This window comes from Triticum aestivum, chromosome 7B (genome assembly GCF_018294505.1).
Source record: "Triticum aestivum cultivar Chinese Spring chromosome 7B, IWGSC CS RefSeq v2.1, whole genome shotgun sequence".
In the NCBI taxonomy this organism is placed as follows: domain Eukaryota; kingdom Viridiplantae; phylum Streptophyta; class Magnoliopsida; order Poales; family Poaceae; genus Triticum; species Triticum aestivum.
In genome coordinates, this window is record NC_057813.1 from 515,737,080 (window position 1) to 515,760,890 (window position 23,811).

The following is a 23,811-nucleotide window of genomic DNA, read 5'->3' on the forward strand; positions in this document are numbered from 1 at the left end:
AGACAACACCATGTCCCTAGTAAGCCTCTAGTTGACTAGCTCGTTGATCAATAGATGGTTACGATTTCCTGACCATGGACATTGGATGTCATTGATAACGGGATCACATCATTAGGAGAATGATGTGATGGACAAGACCCAATCCTAAGCCTAGCACAAAGATCTTGTAGTTCGTATGCTAAAGCTTTTCTAATGTCAAGTATCATTTCCTTAGACCATGAGATTGTGCAACTCCCGGATACCGTAGGAATGCTTTGGGTGTACCAAACGTCAGAACGTAACTGGATGGCTATAAAGGTGCACTACGGGTATCTCCGAAAGTGTCTGTTGGGTTGGCACGAATCGAGACTGGGATTTGTCACTCCGTGTGACGGAGAAGTGTCTCTGGGCCCACTCGATAGGACATCATCATAATGTGCACAATGTGACCAAGGGGTTGATCAAGGGATGATGTGTTACGGAACGAGTAAAGAGACTTGCCGGTAACAAGATTGAACAAGGTATCGGGATACCGACGATTGAATCTCGGGCAAGTACTATACCGCTAGACAAAGGGAATTGTCTACGGGATTGATTGAATCCTCGACATCGTGGTACATCCGATGAGATCATCGTGGAACATGTGGGAGCCAACATGGGTATCCAGATCCAGCTGTTGGTTATTGACCGGAGAACTTATCGGTCATGTCTGCATGGTTCCCGAACCCGTAGGGTCTACACACTTAAGGTTCGATGACGCTAGGGTTATAGGGAATAGATATACGTGGTTACCGAATGTTGTGCGGAGTCCCAGATGAGATCCCAAACGTCACGAGCAGTTCCGGAATGGCCCGGAGGTAAAGATTTATATATGGGAAGTCATCATACGGTCACCGGAATAATTTGGGGGGTTACCGGTATTGTACCGGGACCACCGAAGGGGTTCCGGGGGTCCACCTGCCCCGGAGGGCCCTATGGGCTGTTTGTGGAGAGGGACCAGCCACTTAGTGGGCCGGGCGCCTCCCCCCTTAGGGCCCATGCGCCTAGGGTTTGGGGGAAACCCTAAAGGGGGGCGCCCCCTTGCCTTGGGGGGCAAGGCAACCCCCCTGGCCACCCCCTCCTCAGATTGATTCTGAGGGGGCCGGCCCCCATCCCCCTTGCCCCTATATATATGTGGGGGGTGGGAGGACAGCCGCACCAAAGTTCTGGCGCAGCCCTCCCCCTCTCCCAAGTCCTCCTCTCCCGCGGTGCTTGGCGAAGCCCTGCAGGATTGCCACGCTCCTCCATCACCACCACGCTGTTGTGCTGCTGCTGGACGGAGTCTTCCCCAACCTCTCCCTCTCTCCTTGCTGGATCAAGGCGTGGGATACGTCACCGGGCTGCACGTGTGTTGAACGCGGAGGTGCCGTCCGTTCGACACTAGGATCTCCGGTGATTTGGATCACGACGAGTACGACTCCCTCAACTCCGTTCTCTTGAACGCTTCCGCTTAGCGATCTACAAGGGTATGTAGATGCACTCCCCTGTCTCTCGTTGCTAGTCTCTCCATAGATAGATCTTGGTGAATCGTAGGAAAATTTTGAATTTCTGCTACGTTCCCCAACAAGAAGAGCTAGCCAAGCTACTCGAGTCCGGATTCATCAGAGACATCAAACATCCGGATTGGCTAGCAAACTTGGTAATGGTACCAAAAAGGACAAATCCTAGTGCTTGTGTGTCGATTTCAAAGACCTCAATAAAGCTTGCCCTAAGGATCCCCTCCCCCTCCCCCGCATTGATCAAATAATTGATGCCACAGCAGGACACGACTCATTGTGTTTCCTCGACGCATACTCCGGATACCATCAAATAAAGATGGCGGAGTCCGACCAGGCCGCAACGGCCTTCATCACTCCGTACGACCCCTTATGTTTCAACACCATGCCCTTCGGGCTCAAAAACACCGGCGCAACCTATCAACGCATGATTCAAACATGCCTGGAAAAACAAATCGTCAAGACAGTAGAGGCCTATGTAGACGACGTGGTCATCAAAACAAGACACGTCGAAACTTTAATAGACAACTTGAGGCTTACGTTCGATAATCTCCGAATATACGACATCAAGCTCAACCCAGAGAAGTGTGTCTTCGGAGTACCCTCTGGAAAATTGCTCGGCTTCATCGTTTCCAATAGAGGAATTGAAGCCAATCCCGCAAAAATCCGAGCTCTGTCACAATTGGCTATCCCAACAGACCTCAAGCAGATCCAGAAACTAACTGGATGTGTGGCTGCCTTAAGCCGCTTTATCTCCTGCTTAGGAGAAAAGGCACTACCCCTATATCGCCTTCTTCGACGCACCGAACAATTCGAGTGGACGGATGCGGCCACGGCCAGACTGGAAGAAATAAAGGCACTCTTTGCCACAAAACCAGTCCTGACCGCGCCAAACATTGGCGAACCCATGCTATTATACATAGTCGCAACAAACCAAGTTGTGAGCGTAGTGCTCGTCGTCGAACAAGAGGCAGACGGACACAAGTTCCCGCTCCAAAAGCCAGTATATTACGTGTCCACTGTCCTCACTCCATGCAAATCTCGGTACCCACACTATCAAAAGATAGCATACGCGGTCTTCATGGCATCCCAGAACTACGACACTACTTTCAAGAGTGTTCGATCACGGTGGCCTCCGAAGTACCACTCAATGACATAATAAATAACCGCGACGCAACAGGCGGAATTGCTAAATGGGCTATTGAGCTCCTTCCGTTCGACATAACATACAAACCATGGCGGGCCATTAAGTCGCAAGTACTGGCTGACTTCGTCGCCGAATGGACAGAAGCCGAACTCCCTAAAGAGTACGACACGTACTCAAATTGGATCATGCATTTCGACGGCTCTAAAATGCTGGCCGGATTGGGAGCGGGTGTCGTCCTGACATCCCCCACCGGAGACATGATGCAATACGTCCTCCAAATATTATACACAAACTCCAACAATGCAGCCGAATACGAGGCTCTGTTGCATGGTCTTCGGATGGCAGTCTCCATGGGCGTTCGATGCCTCGAAGTGCGCGGGGACTCGAACCTCGCAATATCTTAGGTAAATGGAGACTTTGACGCTAAGGACCCTAGAATGGCGGCCTACCACAATGCCATCCTCAAAATGTCAGCTCGGTTCGAAGGGCTCGAATTCCACCATGTGGTCAGAGAAAATAACCAAGCGGCCGATATCCTCGCCCGCATCGGTGCTAAACGCGACCCCGTCCCACCTAATATCTTCCTAGAAAGGCTGTTCAAGCCATCCGTGGCATGGGAAGGGGAGTCCAGCACTGTCAGTCCGGCTCCAAACACAACCCCAGATTCTGAACCTTCTGACGTAATCGGAGGCTCTTCCACCGAAATAACACCTTTGGCCCACGAAGTAATGGCTGTCATCGCCCCGTGGACCGAGCCCTTCTTGGCCTACCTAAATAGGCAAGAGATCCCAGAGGATGAAAATGAGGCACGTTGTATCGTGCGACGCTCTAAGGCCTACAAAGTCCATGAAGGAGAGCTCTACAAGAAGAGTGCCACCGGAGTGCTCCAACGATGCATCTCCGAAGAGGAAGGGCGGCAGCTCTTAGCTGAGATCCATTCCGGACTAGGCGGGCACCACGCGGCAGCCCGGGCTCTCGTAAGCAAGGCCTTTCAGACAGGATTTTACTGGCCGACAGCCCGGGCGGACGCACAAGACTTTGTCCAACATTGCGTTGGTTGTTAACTATTTGCCAATCAGAGCCATATGCCCCCTACCGCTCTCCAAACAATCCCCATAACTTGGCCCTTCGCGGTCTAGGGGCTGGATATGGTGGGACCCCTTAAAGGGGGAAGCCATAAGAAAAAAATACTTATTGGTCATGGTGGACAAGTTCACCAAATGGATAGAAGCCAAGCCAGTTAAAACGGTCGAATCCGGACCAGTGATAGACTTCATATCGTAGGTTGTACACCATTACGGTGTCCCCCACAGTATCATCACTGACAATGGCTTGAATTTTACAGCCGAGGAGGTGAAAACCTAGTGCGGCAAAATGGGCATTAAGCTCGACTACGCCTCTGTCTATCACTCCCAAACAAACGGTCAAGTCGAACATGCAAATGGTCTTATCATGAGCGGCATTAAACCCAGACTAGTGCGATCCTTGAAGGAATCAGACACACATTGGGTCGAGGAACTCGACTCCGTACTCTAGGGGATGCGGACCACGCCGAATCGTACCACCGGATACACACCATTTTTTATGGTGTACGGCGCAGAAGCAGTGCTGCCCTGCGATATAATCGATGACTCACCTCGCGTGCGCATGTATGAAGAGAAGGAAGCCGAGCTAGATCGGCAGGACAACTTAGATGCTTTGGAGGAGGAGCATGATGTCGCTAAGGCCCGTTCCGCATTCTATCAACAACAGGCTTGAAGGTATCAAAGCAGAGAATTTCGGGCCAAAACTTATAACATTGGCGAACTCGTTCTACGCCTCCCCGAGAAGAAGAAGGACAAGCTCAAACCCAAGTGGGAGGGTCCCTTCATCATTGATAAAGTTCTCACCGAAGGAGCGTACCGTCTGCGCAATGCATCTGTTAACAGACTCGAGCCAAACCCATGGAACGCGGCCAGACTCTGGAGATTCTACGCCTAGCACCAAACCCAGTGTTCGTCTCCTTAACTCCGCCCCTTCAATTATGTTATCTTTCCTCCTTTCTCGCCCCTTTTTTCCTTTTTTTATATATACAGCCTCAAAACTATACAGATGCCCTGAGCACTCTGGCCGCATTATGCGTGCACACTATACCTGGGGGCTTCCTATTCGGAAGCTAAGTACAACTACTTTAATTGCTCCTTGCCAGCCACATATGCATTTTTTTCCATATGTGCCTTTTCTTCACCATTATATGCATCGATATGACTTAAGTTTTGTCCATGCTGGGTTGCCCGACTCTTGTATTTATGCCCTACGTTCCCGTTAATTCGGCTAGGGCATAAGGGGAGCACCTCTGTGATTGTTACTGCCGGTTGAGCCGGATGTGTACCTCAGACTGGGTGAAGCCGAAAGCTAGCATTCTTAAGGGAATATTCGGTCGGTGAACAAAAGATGTTCTCGTTCATTACAACGAAAATACCCAGATGTTTTGTTTCCTACGCTTCTGTTCGCAATTCGTACATGCACATCGATGCATGCGCACCCAGAGAAAGGAACCCCTAACGGAACTATTCTCTCTGGAATATGTTTCTTACTATTGATGTAATATAACATAACTAGTTGGGTACTTGTCTGTTCAAGCACTTATGACCCCTACGCCTGGTTTCCACACATACCCCGGTTTTTCATAACTGTGTGGGTATTGGGATACACCCCGGACTGTCGGATCCGGGGGCTGAAGCGAATAGGTCCGCCATGACAAATGATTTTCAATCCGGCTAGGGAGTACATGAGCCCATTCAAATTACATAGTCAAACAGACTGGCTGTACTCTTCCTCTATACCATCCAACAGGCTGTCTAGCTTACAATCCTGTTGGGAATACTTGGCAGCTAACGCTACTTGATCATATACCAGACTAATGTGTATCTCTTGTCCATCTGACCCAGCCGGTCTGACTTCGGCCATATGGTTCGGGTCATCCTTGGCGTATCTCGTCTTCACCATGGCCGAAGCTTCTCTCGCACCTTGCCGGCAAGCTGATATCTTCCATAATCGGAAGCGCCACCGTGCTCCTTTGAGCATCTCTACAAGTTCGCTCATGCCTCCTAGCAGGGAAGCGGACGGCCACAAAGCCTGGGAAATACCCTGCATCACCTGCCGAGCTCGTTTGTGCAGTTGTGAAAGCTCTTGCAGCATATCGCCTGCGGAACCGGGCATCTCATATTTAGGGCGGCCTGTCAACATACCTGTAGACATAACTCTGTCAATACGCCTCCTCGCCAAACTATACTAAAGTTCGTTCAAGCACTTACTGTAAATGCCGCGTCGAAGCCTCCAATTCTCCTTCACGGAGTCCGCGAGCTGAGCCCAAACATCTTGCAATTCGACGCTCAGTCGGAGATTAGCATCTTGCAGCTTATTCTTCTCTTGAATAGACTGCGTCAGCACGCGTTTGCCCGCCTTCAACTGACTTCACAGATGCAGCTCATTATCTCCCACAGTCTCCGGATTTCCTCCGGGATTGTCTGCCGAATCTTTCGATAGATTTATAAACCATGCCGAACAAACAAACTGGTAGGAGGAAATTATTACCAGAAGAAGCCTTTTTGGATTCCTCTTGTTCGACTACATCGGCCTTCATTTGGGCCTTACATTCCTCCAGCTCTTGAGACAACTGGGCATTCTTCTCTACAAGAACCTATGCATGTAATGATCCTTAAATCAGTTGTGCCAACTGTTTCAAGTCTCAGGGGCTACTACTACACATACTTATTAAATTCTCTTACCCGTATATCCTTCACATACTTGTCCGTTGCTCTGGCAAGTCCATCTTGAGCAGCGCGGATATAGGTGTGTCCTGAATTGAAGGCATTGAACGCCTCTTCGAAAAAATACCACCGTAGAGTACGGCCCAGTGGTTCATGGCACTCTCCACTTCTAAATTTGTGGCGGAAAGCATATCTGTATCCTCCGCAGGAGGACAGTTTGGCACTGTCCCCACATTAGCCTCCGCCCGTGAATCTGGTCCAGGAATCCGGCTGCTGGAGGCATGGCCGGTAGGGTCCCCAGACATAGTCGGACGTTTCCTGTCAGGACATAATTAAAGCCATCACGCCTCGACAAAAATACGAAATAAACCACGGGGCAAGTTTAATGAATACCTCTTCGCCTGCGTATCGCTCCTAACCGCCTTCCTTTTAAGCCTACCTTGTCTAGGTTCCTCTTGCTGAGAGGCCCCCGCGGGTTCTGCACGATGTCCCGACTGTGTTTCTATAAAAGTACGGCATGTGAGCTTAAGGTACAGCAAAACAAAGGAATTCTTTCTGAAGGTTGGAACCCTGACATTACTTACATGCGACACGGGAAGCAGTCCGGGATAATCCGCGATGATGGCCACTAAAGAGCCGCCACTGCTTGCTTGATAGAAAGTTCCGTCGATGGATTCCATGGATATGTCCGGATCTTCTTCAAATCCGAGGTCGAGAGCCTGGCCGGGATCCTCTGGCTGCGGAGAGGGGCTGTTGAACTCTTTCACGACCTTTCTTAGTTCCTGTTTTCAAACGGCAAGGTAAATAATTGTGACAAAGAAGGTGAGAACGAATAGAGTCGAGTAAAAGATGACAACTTACCCAGCTTCGGGGGTTGTACATGGAAAATCCATCCCGCGGTTTAATGCAGAGGAACTCCTCTTCTTCTCCTTTGTACAATTCGGACAGTATCCTCGCCAAAGATGTGGCCTAGTCCGGACCTTTGCGACCGCAGCGGGAGGCCTCGTCTTCTCCATTGAAGTGCCACATGGGTTTTCCCCTATATTGAAGTGGCCGCACTCCCCTTATTACGCATATTGACATAACTTCTATTATTGTCAATCCTGATTTGGCCAGGGTCTGTATTCGGCTCATCAGATAAAAGACTTCCCTGTTATCTTCCTCCTGGGGGCTCCGAGGGCGCCAGCTCTGGCGTTCCTTCAGCGGAGTATTTGTAAACTCGGGAAGGCCCGTCTGGACTGGGTTCGGAAGGGGAACGTCGTCAACATAAAACCACTCCGAGAGCCAGTCTTCGGACGCCTTCTTTGGAGTACCGGGCAGGTATCCGGTTTGGGCGATGCGCCATATTTCGGCTCCGCCCACTTGATATATGGATCCCTCCTGGTTGTGGGGGACGAGGCAAAATAACCTCTTCCATAACTCGAAATGAGCTTCACAGCCCAGGAACAACTCACAGAGGGCAACATAGCCCGTGATGTGCAGTATGGAGGCGGGGATAAGATTATGCAACTGGAGGCCATAGAACTCCATGAGCCCACGGAGGAATGGGTGGATTGGAAACCCGACGTCTCTTAGCAGATATGGGACGAGGCATACCCGCTCCCCCCAAGATGGGTTAGGGAATATCTCCGCTTGCTCCCTGCCATTATCGGTGGCTAGTCCAGATTGGACAGGGACCATGTATGCGGGCGGAAGGAACCCTTTTGTCTGCAGCTCTATTAGGCGTCTTTGAGGGATGGAACACTTTTCCCAATCCTCTGGTTTCGATCTAGGGGAGCAGACGAGCAGGCTGCGGCGACCGGTCATGATGGGATGGCCTCTTTTGGACACGCCCTACGGATGATTGCTTGGGAGAAGGTGGTGTGGTTTGGATCTGAGGATCCCCGTCTTCTCAAATAGACGGCTTACCTACGGGATTAGGGTGGCAAATGTAAAAATGCCCCAGCCCCTCGTCTTCGATTGACACGTGGAGATGGCCATTACTGAAGCACAGAAGCCGAGGAGTACAACCTTACTAGGAGGCCGGACACTATTCGCTGCGACAGGTGCACCGGGTTTGGAGAAGAACCCGCCTTGCAAATGCCGAAGACAATCTGCGCGCCGGGCTCATCATCATTGAAGCCTGGTTCGGGGGCTACTGAGGGAGTCCTGGATAAGGGGGTATCTGGACAACCGGACTATATACTTTGGCCGAACTATTGGACTATGAAGATACAAGATAGAAGACTTCGTCCGGTGTCCGGATGGGACTCTCCTTGGCGTGGAAGGCAAGCTTGGAAATTCGGATGTAGATCTCCTCCTCTGTAGACTGACTCTATGTAACCCTAGCCCCCTCCGGTGTCTATATAAACCGGAGGGTTTAGTTCATAGGACAACAACAATCATACCGTAGGCTAGCTTCTAGGGTTTAGCCTCTCTGATCTCGTGGTAGATCAACTCTTGTAATACTCATATCATCAAGATCAATCAAGCAGGAAGTAGGGTATTACCTCCACCGGGAGGGCCCGAACCTGGGTAAACATCGTGTCCCCAGCCTCCTGTTACCATTAGCCTTAGACGCATAGTTCGGGACCCCGTACCCGAGATCCGCCGGTTTTGACACCGACAGAGGGTACATGGACACACTCTCCCGTCTCGTTGCTATGCATCTCCTAGATAGATCTTGCGTGATCGTATGAATTTTTTGAATTACTATGTTCCCCAACATGTCTTATGTGTTTTGTTGTGGATCTAGATAGCGTTGTTGGACACGGTGAGGGTACAGTTTTGAAGTTCCAATTTGGCTGGACTTGCTTCTTAGGTTGCTTGTTAGAGACCACAACGAAGAGAGAGGGGGATGTTATTGCCTGCTCTGTACTATGGGTACTTGTACCTTTTCATGATTTTAGAGTGTCTGATTTCAATTTTTCTTGTTTATTTAAGGGTCCTACCAGATGACTTCATTTACATAGATGAAAAATATCGAATAATTGGATTTGAAATAAGATCATACTGAGGTTTGATTATGCTCCGTATGGGGTTACTCTCTAGGGCTATGATTTTTAATGGGAAGACGTTGACTTCACTGACGTGGTGACTTAATAGCTGATGGAGAATTCCGAAAAAGCAATGCCCTTTTCCGGTGTAAAAAATGGAATAATAGCGATGAGCCATGGCTAATTTTGTTGGGGGGGGGGGCGATTATTGCATGCATGATTAAAATCCACTGATGTTCTTGTGTTACAAGGAAAGAGGGTCATGTAATTAGTTATAATGTTAGTTTCAAGATGATGCTATGTTTCCACACAATTAGTATTAGCAAATCCATATGTGCAACAAAAAAAATCTCATTCCAAAGAGCTATGCTTGCTATCTCTCTTGAAAGAACTAAGCTTGCAAGTTTGATGTGGACATACAAATCTAGCTAAATTGTGTTTTGTAATTATTAGCCCTAGATAGGATAACTGAATATGCCTTTTTTATCCTTCTTGCTGAGAAGAGCAGTTTAACAAGAATATAGTAACAAACTGGGCCCTATTTTAATGCAATTTGAACGCCAACGCTCCAACTTGGTATATTGTGCCTTATTATAGTTGTATTGCGGGTTAACTGATCGTTGCAAGGTTTCAGGTTTCCCTGTTTAATTGAGTATGTAGAAAGTATTGGCAGCATTCTAGCCTACTGAGGAGAGGGCCGCGTGGTATATATTGATATTGATGGGGCTTATCCCATGAGGCACATACATCTGTCGAGTTCACATCTTAGGTTACAAGGAAAGTAGAGATAAGTAGAACTCAAACAAGGCGAGCTCTATCTTCCTATCTATGCGGCTACAATCCTAACATAACATAAATATAGTATACGGGCTACCGGAATACTACTTTCAACACGCTCCCTTAATCACAACTTGGCCAAGTTGAGATCACGTTTAAACTCTAGAAAACTTTTGGTAGGCAATGCCTTGGCGAAGCCATCGACAACTTGATACTGTGAATGGATGAAACGAATATCCAGCTGTTTACTTGCAACACGTTCCCTCATAAAATGAAAATCTATTTCAATGTGTTTGGTCCTGGCATGAAAAATGGGGTTAACAGAGAGATAAATGGCACCAAGATTTTCACACCAGAGACAGGGAGGTTGTACTTGTGACACCCCAAGTTCCTTCAGCATGGACCATAACCAGATAATTTTTGCAGTTGCATTTGCCAAAACATGGACACATTTGCCTGTTTCTTAGCACACCATGACACTAAATCTGGACAAAAATATATTCCAAATCCACCCGTGGACCATCTCTCATCGAGACTCCCAGCCTAGTCAGCATCGGTAAAGGCACTAACTAGATTAGATTGAGACTTGCTGAATGTGAGTCCAACACTTGTTGTATCTTTCACATACCTCAAGATACGTTTTGCTGCAGTCCAATGCAGATTAGTGGCTGCATGCAGGAACTGACATACTTTGTTGACAGCAAAGGAAATATCAGGTCTAGTTAGGGTTAAATACTAAAGTGCACCAATCATACTCCTATTCTGAGTGCTATCTTCCTGACTCAAAGGCTCACCATCATGTAGAGATAGTTTTCCTGTGCTGGACATTGGGGTGGCGCAGGCTTGCAATCCTGCATACCAACTCTTTTCAAAAGATCAGTTGCATATTTTTCTTGAGATAAGACTATACCACTTTTATTTTTCTTGACTTTGATTCCCAGAAAGAAGCTTAAATCTCCCAAGTCCTTCAAAGCAAATTCTGAGCTCAAGTCCTTCAAGAGTGCCGTCACTGCCTCATCAGACGAACTAGTGACAATAATATCTGTTGGGAAACATTGTGTGGAAAACAAAAAACATTCTACGCACACACAAGATCTATCAAGGAGATGCATAGCAATGAGAGGGGAGAGTGTGTCTACGTACCCTCGTAGACCGTAAGCGGAATATTTTAGTAACGTGGTTGATGTAGTCGAGCTTCTTCGCGCTCCAACCAATCAAGTACTGAACGTACGACACCTCCACGTTCAGCACACATTCAACTCGTTGACGTCCTCTGCCTTCTTGAACCAGCAAGACGGCGAGGTAGTGTATGAGTTCCGGCAGCACGACGACATGGTGATGGTGATGGTAAAACTATCTCCACAGGGCTTCGTCTAAGCACTATGAAAATATGACCGGGGGTGTAAACGGTGGAGGGGGGCACCACACATGGCGAAGAAATTGTCGTGGTTGTGCTAGGCGCCCCCTCCCACATATATATAGGTTGGGGGGGGGGAGGGAGCAGCCAGGAGGGTGGCCCAAGTAGGCCGAATCCTACTTGGGGTCCTCCCCAAGTGGTGCCCCCCTTTCCTTATTGGAGTGCGAGAGGAAGGAAGGAGGAGGTGGCACCCCCTTTCCTTTCTCTCCCGAGGAGGGAAAGGCAGGAGTGGCCACCTTCCCCTTTCCTTCCCCTAGGGCCAACCAGCCATGTAGAGGGGCGCACAAGGCCCTAGTGGGCTGGTATGTCCCCTCCTATGGCCCATAAGGCCCATACACTTGCCAGGGGTGTGCGGAACCCCTTCCGATGACCCGATGACTACCCGGTGCACTACGAAACTATTCCGGTGACCGGATACCATCGTCCTATATATCAACATTTTCCTCTCGACCATTTTGAGACTCCTCGTCATGTCCGTGATCTCATCTGGGACTCCGAACAACATTTGGTCACCAAATCATATAACTCATATAACACTATATCGTCATGAGCGTTAAGCGTGCGGACCCTACGGGTTCGAGAACTATGTAGACATGACCGAGACACCTCTCTAGTCAATAACCAATAGCGGAACCTAGATTCCCATATTGGCTCCTACATATCCTACGAAGATCTTTATCAGTCGAACCGTTATGATAAAATACATAATTCCCTTTGTCCATCGGTATGTTACTTGCCCGAGATTCGATCGCCGGTGTCTCTATACCTAGTTCAATCTCGTTATCGGCAAGTCCCTTTACTCGTTATGTAATACATCATGTTGCAACTAACTCCTTAATCTCTTTGCTTGAAAGCTTATTATGATGTGTATTACCGAGAGGGCCCAGAGATACCTCTCCGATACTCGGAGTGACAAATCCCAATCTCGATCCATGCCAACTCAACAAACACCTTCAAAGATACATGTAGAACATATTTATGATCGCCCAGTTATGTTGTGACATTTGATAGCACATAAGGTATTCCTTTGGTATTCGGGAGTTGCATGATCTCATGGTCGAAGGAACTTGTATTTGACATTCAAAAAAGCAATAACAATAAACTGAATTATCATATGCTAAGCTAACAGACGGGTCTTGTCCATCACATCATTCTCATAATGATGTGATCCCGTTATCAAATGACAAATCATGTCTATGGTTAGGAAACCTTAACCATCTTTTGATCAATGAGCTAGTCTAGTAGAGGCTCACTAGGGACACAATATTTGTTTATGTATCCACACATGTATTTAAGTTTATGGTCAATACAATTCTAGCATGAATAATAAAACTTTATCATGATTAAGGAAATATAATAATAACCATTTTATTATTGCCTCTAGGGCATAGTTCCATCAGTCTCCCACTTGCACTAGAGTCAATAATCTAGTTCACATCACCATGTGACTAACACCCAATGAGTTTACTAGAGTCAATAATCTAGTTCACATCGCCATGTGATTAACACCCAAAGAGTACTAAGGTGTGATCATGTTTTGCTTGTGAGAGAGGTTTGTTCAACGGGTCTGCCACATTTACATCCCTATGTATTTTGCAAATTTCTATGTCTATAATGCTTTGCATGGAGCTACTCTAGCTAATTGCTCCCACTTTCAATACGTATCCAGAATGAGACTCAGAGTCATCCGAATTGGTGTCAAAGCTTGCATCGACATAACCCTTTACGACAAACTCTTTATCACCTCGATAATCGAGAAGCATTTCCTTAGTCCTCTTAGGTCACTAAGGATAATTTTGTCCGCTATCCGGTGATCCACTCCTGGATCACTATTGTACCCCATTGCCAAACTCATGGCAAGATACACAATACGCCTGGTACATAGCATGTCATACTTTATAGAACCTACGGCTGAGGCATAGAGAATGACTTCCATTCTCTCTCCATCTTCTGCATAGTCAGACTTTGAGTCTTACTCAACTTCACACCTTGCAACACAGGCAAGAACCCTTTCTTGGACTGGTCCATTTTGAACTTCTTCAAAACTTTGCCAAGCTATGTGCTTCGTGAAATTACTATTAAGCGTCTTGATATATCCCTATAGATCTTGATGCCCAATATGTAAGTAGCTTTATTGAGGTATTTTACTAAAACATTCTTATTCAAGTATGCTTTTATGCTATCCAGAAATTCAACATCATTTCCAATCAACAATATGTCATCCACATATAATATCAGAAATGCTATAGAGCTCCCACTCACTTTCTTGTAAATAGAGGCTTCACCGTAAGTCTGTATAAAACCATATGCTTTGATCACCTCATCGAAGCGTATATTCCAACTCCGAGATGCTTGCACTAGTCTATAGATGGATCACTGGAGCATGCACACTTTGTCACCACCTTTAGGATCGGCAAAACCTTCTGGTTGCATCATATACAACTCTTCTTTAAGAAATCCATTAAGGAATGCTGTTTTGACGTCCATTTGCCAGATTTCATAGTTATAAAATACGGCAATTGCTAACATGAGTCGGACAGATTTAGGCATCACTATGGGTGAGGAAGTCTCATCGTAGTCAACTCCTTGAACTTGTCAAAAACCTTCCGCGACAAGTCAAGCTTTGTAGACGTAACATTACCATCAATGTCAGTCTTATTTTCGAAGATCCATTTATTCTCTATGGCTTGCCGATCATCGGGCAAGTCCACCAAAGTCCATACTTTGTTCTTTAATGGATCCTATCTCAGATTTCATGGCCTCAAGCCATCTGTCGGAATTTGCGCTCATCATAGCTTCTTCTTAGTTCGCAGGTTCGCCTTGGTCTAATAACATGAATTTTAGGATAGGATTACCGTACCACTCTGGTGCGGAACATGTTCTGGTCGACCTATGAGGTTCAGTAGCAACTTGATCTGAAGCGTCATGATCATGATCATTTTCTTCCTCTCTAGTTGGTGTAGGCATCACGGGAACAGTTTTCTATGATGTGCTACTTTCCAATTCGAGAGAAGGTACAATTACCTCATCAAGTTCTACTTTCCTCCCACTCACTTCTTTCGAGAGAAACTTCTTTTCTAGAACGGACCCATTCTTAGCAATAAATATCTTGCCTTCTGATCTGTGGTAGAGGTGTACCCAATAGTTTCCTAAGGGTATCCTATGAAGATGCACTTCTCCGCTTTGGGTTCGAGCTTATCAGTCTGAAGCCTTTTGACATAAGCGATGCATCCCCAAACTTTAAGAAACGAGAGCTTCGGTTTCTTGCCAAACAACAGTTCATACAGTGTCGTCTCAATGGATTTAGACGGTGCCTATTTAACATGAATGCAGCTGTCTCTAACGCATAACCGCAAAGCGATAGTGGTAAATCGGTAAGAGACATCATATAGCGCACCATATCTAATAAAGTACGGTTATGGTGTTCGGACACACCATTACACTGTGGTGTTCCAGGTGGCATGAGTTGTGAAAAAATTCCACATTGTTTTAAATGAAGGCCAAACCCGTAGCTTAAATATTCGCCTCCGTGATCAGATTGTAGGAACTTTATTTTCTTGTTATGATGATTCTCCACTTCACTCTGAAATTCTTTGAACTTTTCAAATGTTTCAGACTTGTGTTTCATCAAGAGATATATCCATACCTACTCAAATCATCTGTGAAGGTCAGAAAATAACGATACTCGCCGTGTGCCTCAACACTCATTGGACCGCATACATCAGTATATATTATTTCCAATAAGTCATTAGCTCGCTGTATTGTTCCGGACAATGGAATTTTAGTCATCTTGCCCATGAGGCATGGTTCGCTAGTATCAAATGATTCATAATCAAGTGATTCCAAAAGTCCATCTGCATGGAGTTTCTTCACGCGCTTTACACCAGTATGTCCGAACCGGTAGTGCCACAAGTATGTTGCACTATCATTATCAACTTTGCATCTTTTGGCATCAATATTATGAATATGTGTATGACTACGATCGAGATTCAATAAACCATTCACATTGGGTGTACGACCATAGAAGGTTTTATTCATGTAAACAGAACAACAATTATTCTCTAACTTCAATGAATAACCGTATAGCAATAAACATGATCAAATCATATTAATGCTCAACACAAACACCAAATAACATTTATTTAGGTTCAACCCCGAAGGTAGAGGGAGTGTGCAATGGTGATCGTATCAACCTTGGAATCATTTCTAACACACATCGTCACCTCTCCCTTAACTAGTCTCTGTTTATTCTGCAACTCCTATTTCGAGTTACTAATCTTAGCAACTGAACTAGTATCAAATACCCATGGGCTACTACAAATACTAGTAAGGTACACATCTATAACATGCATATCAAATATACCTTTGTTCACTTTGCCCTCCTTATTATCCGCCAAGTATTTGGGGCAGTTCCGCTTCTAGTGACCATTCCCTTTGCAGTAGAGGCACTCAGTTTCAGGCTTAGGTCCAGATTTGGGCTTCTTCATGGGAGTGATAACTTGCTTGCCATTCTTCCTGAAGTTCCCTTTCTTTCCCTTGCACTTTTTCTTGAAACTAGTGGTCTTGTTAACCATCAACACTTGATGCTCTTTCTTGATTTCTACGTTCATCGATTTCAGCTTCGCGAAGAGCTCAAGAATCGTTTTTGTCATCCCTTCCATATGATAGTTCATCACGAAGTTCTAGTAGCTTGGTGATAGTGACTAGAGAACTTCTGCCAATCACTATCTTATCTGGAAGATTAACTCCCACTTGATTCAAGTGATTGTAGCACCCATACATTCTGAGCACATGCTCACTGGCTGAGCTATTCTCCTCCATATTGTAGGCAAAGTACTTGTCAGAGGTCTCATACCTCTCGACATGGGCATGAGTCTGAAATACCAATTTCATCTCTTGGAACATCTCACATGCTCCGCGGTGTTTCAATACATTTTTTGAAGTCCCTGTTTTAAGCCGTAAAGCATGGCGCACTAATCTATTAAGTTTTCATCATATCAAGCTTGCCAAACGTTCATAACATCTACATCTGCTCCTGCAATAGGTCTGTCACCTAGCGGTGCATCAATGACATAATTCTTCTGTGCGGCAATAAATAATCCTCAGATCCCGGACCAAGTCCGCATTATTGCTACCAACATCTTTCAACTTAGTTTTCTCTAGGAACACATTAAATAGAAAGGAACGGTAACACAAGCCATTATTCCACAACATAGATATGAAAACTATAAGACTAAGTTCATGATAAATTAAGTTTAGTTAATCAAATTATTAATGAACTCTCACTTATAAACATTCCTCAAGTTATTTAAGTGATACATGATCCAAATCAACTAACCCATGACCGGTCATCACGTGAGATGGGGTAGTCATCAATAGTGAACATCTCTATGTTGATCATATCTACTATATGACTCACGTGTGACCTTTCGGTCTCCAGTGTACCGAGACCATGTCTGTACATGCTAGGCTCGTCAAGTTTAACCCAAGTATTCTGCATGTGCAAAACTGTCTTACACTCGTTGTATGTGAACGTAGATCCTATCACACCTGATCATCACGAGGTGCTTCGAAACGACGAATTTTGGCAACGGTGCATACTCGGGGAGAACACTTTTATCTTGAAATTTAGTGAAGGGATCATCTTAAATGCTACCATCGTTCTAAGCAAAATAATATGCATAAAAGATAAACATCACATGCAATCAAAATATGTGACATGATATGGCCATCATCATCTTGTGCTTTTGATCTCCATCTCCAAAGCATCATCATGATCTCCATCGTCACCGGCTCGACACCTTAATCTCCATTGTTGCATCAGGGTTGTCTCGCCAACTATTGCTTCTACAACTATTGCTAATGCATAGCGATAAAGTAAATCAATTACATGGCGTTTGCACTTCATACAATAAAGAGACTACCCTAAGGCTCCTGCCGGTTGTCGATATTACAAAACATGATCATCTCATACATCAACATATATCACGTCATATCTTGACCATATCACATCACAACATGCCCTGCAAAAACAAGTTAGACGTCCTCTACTTTGTTGTTGCAAGTTTTATGTGGCTGCTATGGTCTTCTAGAAAGAACCGTTCTTACCTATGCAAAAACCACAACGGTGATTCATGAAGTTTGTTGTTTTCACCTTCTTCATGGACCGGCCATAGTCAACTTCGATTCAACTAAAGTCGGATAAATAGACACCCGCCAACCACCTTTATGCAAAACTAGTTGCATGTCAGTCAATGGAACCCGTCTCATGTGCGCGGACATGTAAGGTTGGTTCGGGCCGCTTCATCGCACAATACCGTCGAATCGAAATAAGACATTGGTGGTAAGCAGTATGACTATCACCACCCATAACTCTTTGTGTTCTACTCGTGCATGTCATCTACGCATAGACCTGGCTCAGATGACACTATTGGGAAACGTTGCATGGAAAACAAAAAAAATTCTATGCACACGCAAGATCTATCAAGGAGATGCATAGAAACAAGAGGGGGGAGTGTGTCTACGTACCCTCGTAGATCATAAGCGGAAGCGTTTAGTAACGCGGTTGATGTAGTCAAACTTCTTCATGCTCCAACCAATCAAGTACCAAGCGTACGACACTTCCGCGTTCTGCATACGTTCAGCTCGGTGACGTCCTCCGCCTTCTTGATCCAGCAAGACGGCGAGGTAGTGGATGAGTTCCGGTAGCACGATGGTGTGGTGACAGTGATGGTGAAAGTATCTCCGCCGGGCTTTGCCTAAGCACTATGAAAATATAACCGGGGGTGTAAACGATGGAGGGGGGCGCCGCACACGACTAAGCAATTGCCATGGTTGTGCTAGGCGCCCCTCCCACATATATATAGGTGGTGGGGGGGGGGGAGGGAGCAGCCAGGAGGGCACCCCAAGTAGGCCGAATCCTACTTGGGGTCCTCCCCAAGTGCCCCCCTTTTCTTATTGGAGTGCGGGAGGAAGGAAGGAGGAGGTGGCGCCCCCCTTCCTTTCTCTCCTTAGGAGGGATAGGTAGGAGGGGCCACCCCACCCTCTTCCTTCCACTAGGGCCGGCTAGCCATGTAGAGGGGCGCACCAGCCCCCTAGTGGGCTGGTCCGTTCCCTCCTATGGCCCATAAGGCCCATACACTTGCCGGGGGTGTCCGGAACCCCTTCTGGTGACCCGATGACTACCCGATGCAATCCGAAACTATTCCGGTGTCCTAATACCATCGTTCTATATATCAATCTTTACCTCTCGACCATTTCGAGACTCCTCATTATGTCGGTGATCTCATCCAGGACTCCGAACAACATTCAGTCACCAAATCATATAACACTATATCGTCAATGAACGTTAAGCGTGTGGACCCTACGGGTTCGAGAACTATTTATACATGATCGAGACACCTCTTCGGTCAGTAACCAATACTGGAACCTGGATGCCCATATGGGCTCCTACATATTCTACGAAGATCTTTATCGATTGAACCGTTATGACAACATACGTAATTCCCTTTGTCCATTGGTATGTTACTTTCCCAAGATTCGATCGACGGTATCTCTATACCTAGTTTAATCTCATTACTGGAAAGTCTGTTTAGTCATTCCGTAATACATCATCTTGCAACTAACTCCTTAGTCACTTTGCTTGCAAGCTTATTATGATGTATATTACCGAGAGGGCCCAGAGATACCTCTCCGATACTCGGGGTGACAATTCCCAATATTGATTCATGCCAACTCAACAAACACCTTCGGAGATACCTGTAGAGAATCTTTATGATCATCCAGTTACGGTGTGAGTTTGATAGCACACAAGGTATTACTCCAGTATTCGGGAGTTGCATGATCTCATGATCGAAGGAACTTGTATTTGACATTCAAGAAAGCAATATCAATAAACTGAACGATCATATGCTAAGCTAACAGATGGGTCTTGTCTATCACATCATTCTCCTAATGATGTGAACCCGTTATCAAATGACAACTCATGTCTATGGTTAGGAAACCTTAACCATCTTTTGATCAACAAGCTAGTCTAGTAGAGGCTCACTAGGGACACGGTATTTGTTTATGTATCCACACATGTATTTAACTTTCCGGTCAATACAATTCTAGCATGAATAATAAACCTTTATCATGATTAAGGAAATATAATAATAACCATTTTATTATTGCCTCGGTGTGATTAAAACCCCACTTTCAATACGCCACCATGTGATTAAAACCCAAAGAGTACTAAGGTGTGATCATGTTTTGCTTGTGAGAGAGGTTTAGTCAATGGGTCTGCCACATTCAGATACGTATGTATTTTGCAAATTTCTACGTCTACAATGCTCTGCATGAAGCTAGTCTAGATAATTGCTCCCACTTTCAATACGTATCCAGAATGAGACTCAGAGTCATCTGAACCGGTGTCCAAGCTTGCATCAACATAACCCTTTATGATGAACTCTTTTCACCTCCATAATCAAGAAACATTTCCTTAGTCCTCTTAGGTAACTAAGGATAATTTTGACCGTTTTACAGTAATCCACTCCTGGATCAGTATTGTATCCCCTTGCCAAACTCATGGCAAGGTACACAATAGGTCTAGTACACAACATGGCATACTTTATAGAACCTATGACTGAGGCATATGGAATGACTTTCATTCTCTCTCTATCTTCTGCCGTGGTCGGGCTTTGAGTCTTACTCAACTTCACACCTTGCAACATAGGCAAGAACCCTTTCTTAGACCGATCCATTTTGAACTTCTTCAAAACTTTGCCAAGGTATGTGCTTTGTGAAATTCCTATTAAGCGTCTCGATCTACCCCTGTAGATCTTGATGCCCAATATGTAAGTAGCTTCACTGAGGTCTTTTATTGAAATATTCTTATTCAAGTATCCTTTTATGCTATACAGAAATTCTATAGCATTTCCAATCAACAATATGTCATCCACATATAATATCAGAAATGATACAGAGCTCCCACTCACTTTCTTGTAAATACAGGCTTCACCGTAAGTCTGTATAAAACCATATGCTTTGAACACCTCATCAAAGCATATATTCCTATTCCGGGATGCTTGCACCAGTTCATAGATGGATCGCTGGAGCTTGCACACTTTAGCAGCACCTTTAAGATCGACAAAACCTTCGGGTTTCATCATATACAACTCTTCTTTAAAAAATTCATTAAGGAATGCAGTTTTGATGTCCATTTGCCAGATTTCATAGTTAACAAATGCATCAATTGCTAACATGATTCGGACAGACGTAAGCATCGCTATGGGTGAAAAAGTCTCATTGTAGTTAACTCCATGAACTTGTCGAAAACCTTTCATGACAAGTCAAGCTTTGTAGATAGTAACATTACCATCATCGTCAGTCTTCTTCTTGAAAATCCATTTATTCTCTATGGCTTTCCGATCATCGGGCAGGTCCACCAAAGTCCATACTTTGTTCTCATACATGGAGCCTATCTCAGATTTCATGGCCTCAAGCCATTGTCAGAATATGGGCTCATCATAGCTTGTTCATAGTTTGTAGGTGTGCCTTGGTCTAATAACATGAACTCCAGGATAGGATTACCGTACTACTATGGTGTGGAACATGTTTTGGTCGACCTACGAGGTTAAGTAGCAACTTGATCTGTAGTTTCATGATCATTATCATTTGCTTCCTCTCTAGTTGGTGTAGGCATCAAGGGAACGGTTTTCTCTGATGTGCTACTTTCCAATTCGAGAAAATGTACAATTACCTCATCAAGTTCTACTTTGCTTCCACTCACTTCTTTCGAGCGAAACTTCTTTTCTAGAAAGGACCCATTCTTAGCAACAAATATCTTGCCTTCGGATCTGTGGTACAAGGTGTATCCAATAGTTTCCTTAGGGTATCCTATGAAGATGCACTTCTTTGCTTTGGGTTCGAGCTTATCAGGCTGAAGCCTTTTGACATAAGCGTCGCATCCCCAAACTTTAAGAAACAAGAGCTTAGGTTTCTTGCCAAACCACAATTCATATTGTGTCGTCTCAATGGATTTAGACAGTGCTCTATTAACATGAATGCGACTGTCTCTAATGCATAACCCCAAAACGATAGTGGTAAATCGGTAAGAGACATCATATAACGCACCATATCTAATAAACCACAACTCTAGCTCACCTGTCGCCGCGTGGGCCTCGACCAATAGAATCTGGCAGCAGGCGGAGAAAAAAAAATACCTAGGCCTCAGCCCATAGAACCGGCCAGTCGGTCTGGAGGAAAAAAATAGGCATGGCCGTGAAGTATTCAACTCGAGACCTGTATTTCAATTTAAAACAGTAAGGCCAACCAAGCTATGCAAATGTTCTGTGCTAAATAGATGATATGTTTTTCTATTAAATAGTCCCACCTCGCTTTCTTATAACACATCGGAGCTGTTTATGTAAAATCAGTAAGCAGACTTTAAGAATCAAAGCTAAGGATGAGAAGTGGATCCATTTGATCACAAATAAGAACAGGAAATCTACGCTTGCATGAGCCGATAGAAGAAAAAAAAGCGTAAACTACGCTGTGCCGAGAGGATTAAATAAATGGCATGAGCGAAGAAAAAAACATAAATCTCAGTGTGCGGAGAGATAAGTGGGGTACATGCACGAGTTGTTGCATGCTACAGGAATGTGGGCCAATGAACGATTGCAAGAGCCGCAGAGAGAATGTGTGTGCAGGTGCAGGTATGTGATTATAGCACTAGCCGGCGTGTGCCGTGTGCATGCATGATTAGAGGGGGTGAGAGCGAACCACACAAAAAACAAATTAAGAAGCACAAAATGTTGTTTTCAATTGATCACATTTTTTGCTATATTATAATTTTTTGAGTCGGCTTGCCGATTCTAATTTTTTTGTGCTATGCTTGCTCGTATGAATTATTTAGGGCAGTGTGAATGTATGTTGACAATTGATTGATTTGTTGGCAATGGGATGAACTTTGTGAATATTAATTTTTTCCTTCTTGGTTAGACAAAGTTTACTTTCTCGTTGCTTTGTCATGGAGTTTTTTTCGCAGGATGCTTTGTCATGGAGTTATCATCATGTAACAATAATAATGATTACTATGTATGTTAGAGCATGCTGTGAAAATACCATTTTTTTAATAATGGGAATTAATGTTGACAGTAGATATAGGTCACCACAAGATAAAAGGTATATATGACTCTACCTTCTACTATTTCAAATCATCCAGTCACCTCTTAACTGCATTAAGTTAGTGAATCCATTTTGAGGCTCCAAGGAACCCTTCTATGTTATGAATCTATTTGCAAGTTTTGCGGGAGTATAGGTGATTGAGTGAATTCAGCCCAAATTGCCGCCCTTGGGCTTTGCATTGTGAAAGGTCGCGCATGTGTCGATGGGAGCTAAGCTTGGTATGTAATTCCTTTTCGGGCATTAATACGGATCAACCTCAAACAACTAAACTGGACCCACTCAAATACCAAATCATGATTTTGAGCTCGAATACATACATTCTTTGTTGTGTTTGATGGCCATGGCAGTAGAACACAACATAGTTCGTTGCCGAAAACATGCCCAAGTTCATGGTAGAGATGAAGAAGGTGGATGGTGGTGACCGTGAAGTCTATAAAATTTATGTTGGGTCAAGAAGTTGATAGCCTCACACCTTAACATACTTTTCATTAAGAATTATTATTGTGTGTTCTCAATAAGAAAATGCACCGCAAATATGTTAAGACATGATTGGTATTGAACCATGTGAAGATGTATGTGACGGTTGCTAACACGAGGAGTTACAAGTTGGTGAAGTGAGTGACTCATGAAAACGAGATGGTAGAGTGTGATGACCAAGATCACCGTTGTGGGACAAATCACATTTGTTGTAAAATAGGTGGGGAAGTGACCATCATCGATGATGGTGACAAAGAGGAGACGTGGCAACACAGACGACTTCCTTGAAGTGTGCAAAAGTTTGTATCTCCCGTTGCAACACACGGGCATGTTTGCTAGTAATCCCAAAACACTTAGGCACGGTACATTAACTCTCACCTTGTTTCTTGTTTCTTGACATAAATAAAGGAACCAACCAATAATAGGTATGGGGTGTGTATGCTTTCAATGATATGAGACTACAAAACACGACATGCAATGGTCAGTTCATTGCATGGAATACTATTAATTAGCAAATAAACATTAAGTTCTCTTGTTTTTCACCTCCCCTTGGTCACAGTGCACAACCTAAGATAACTTATACACC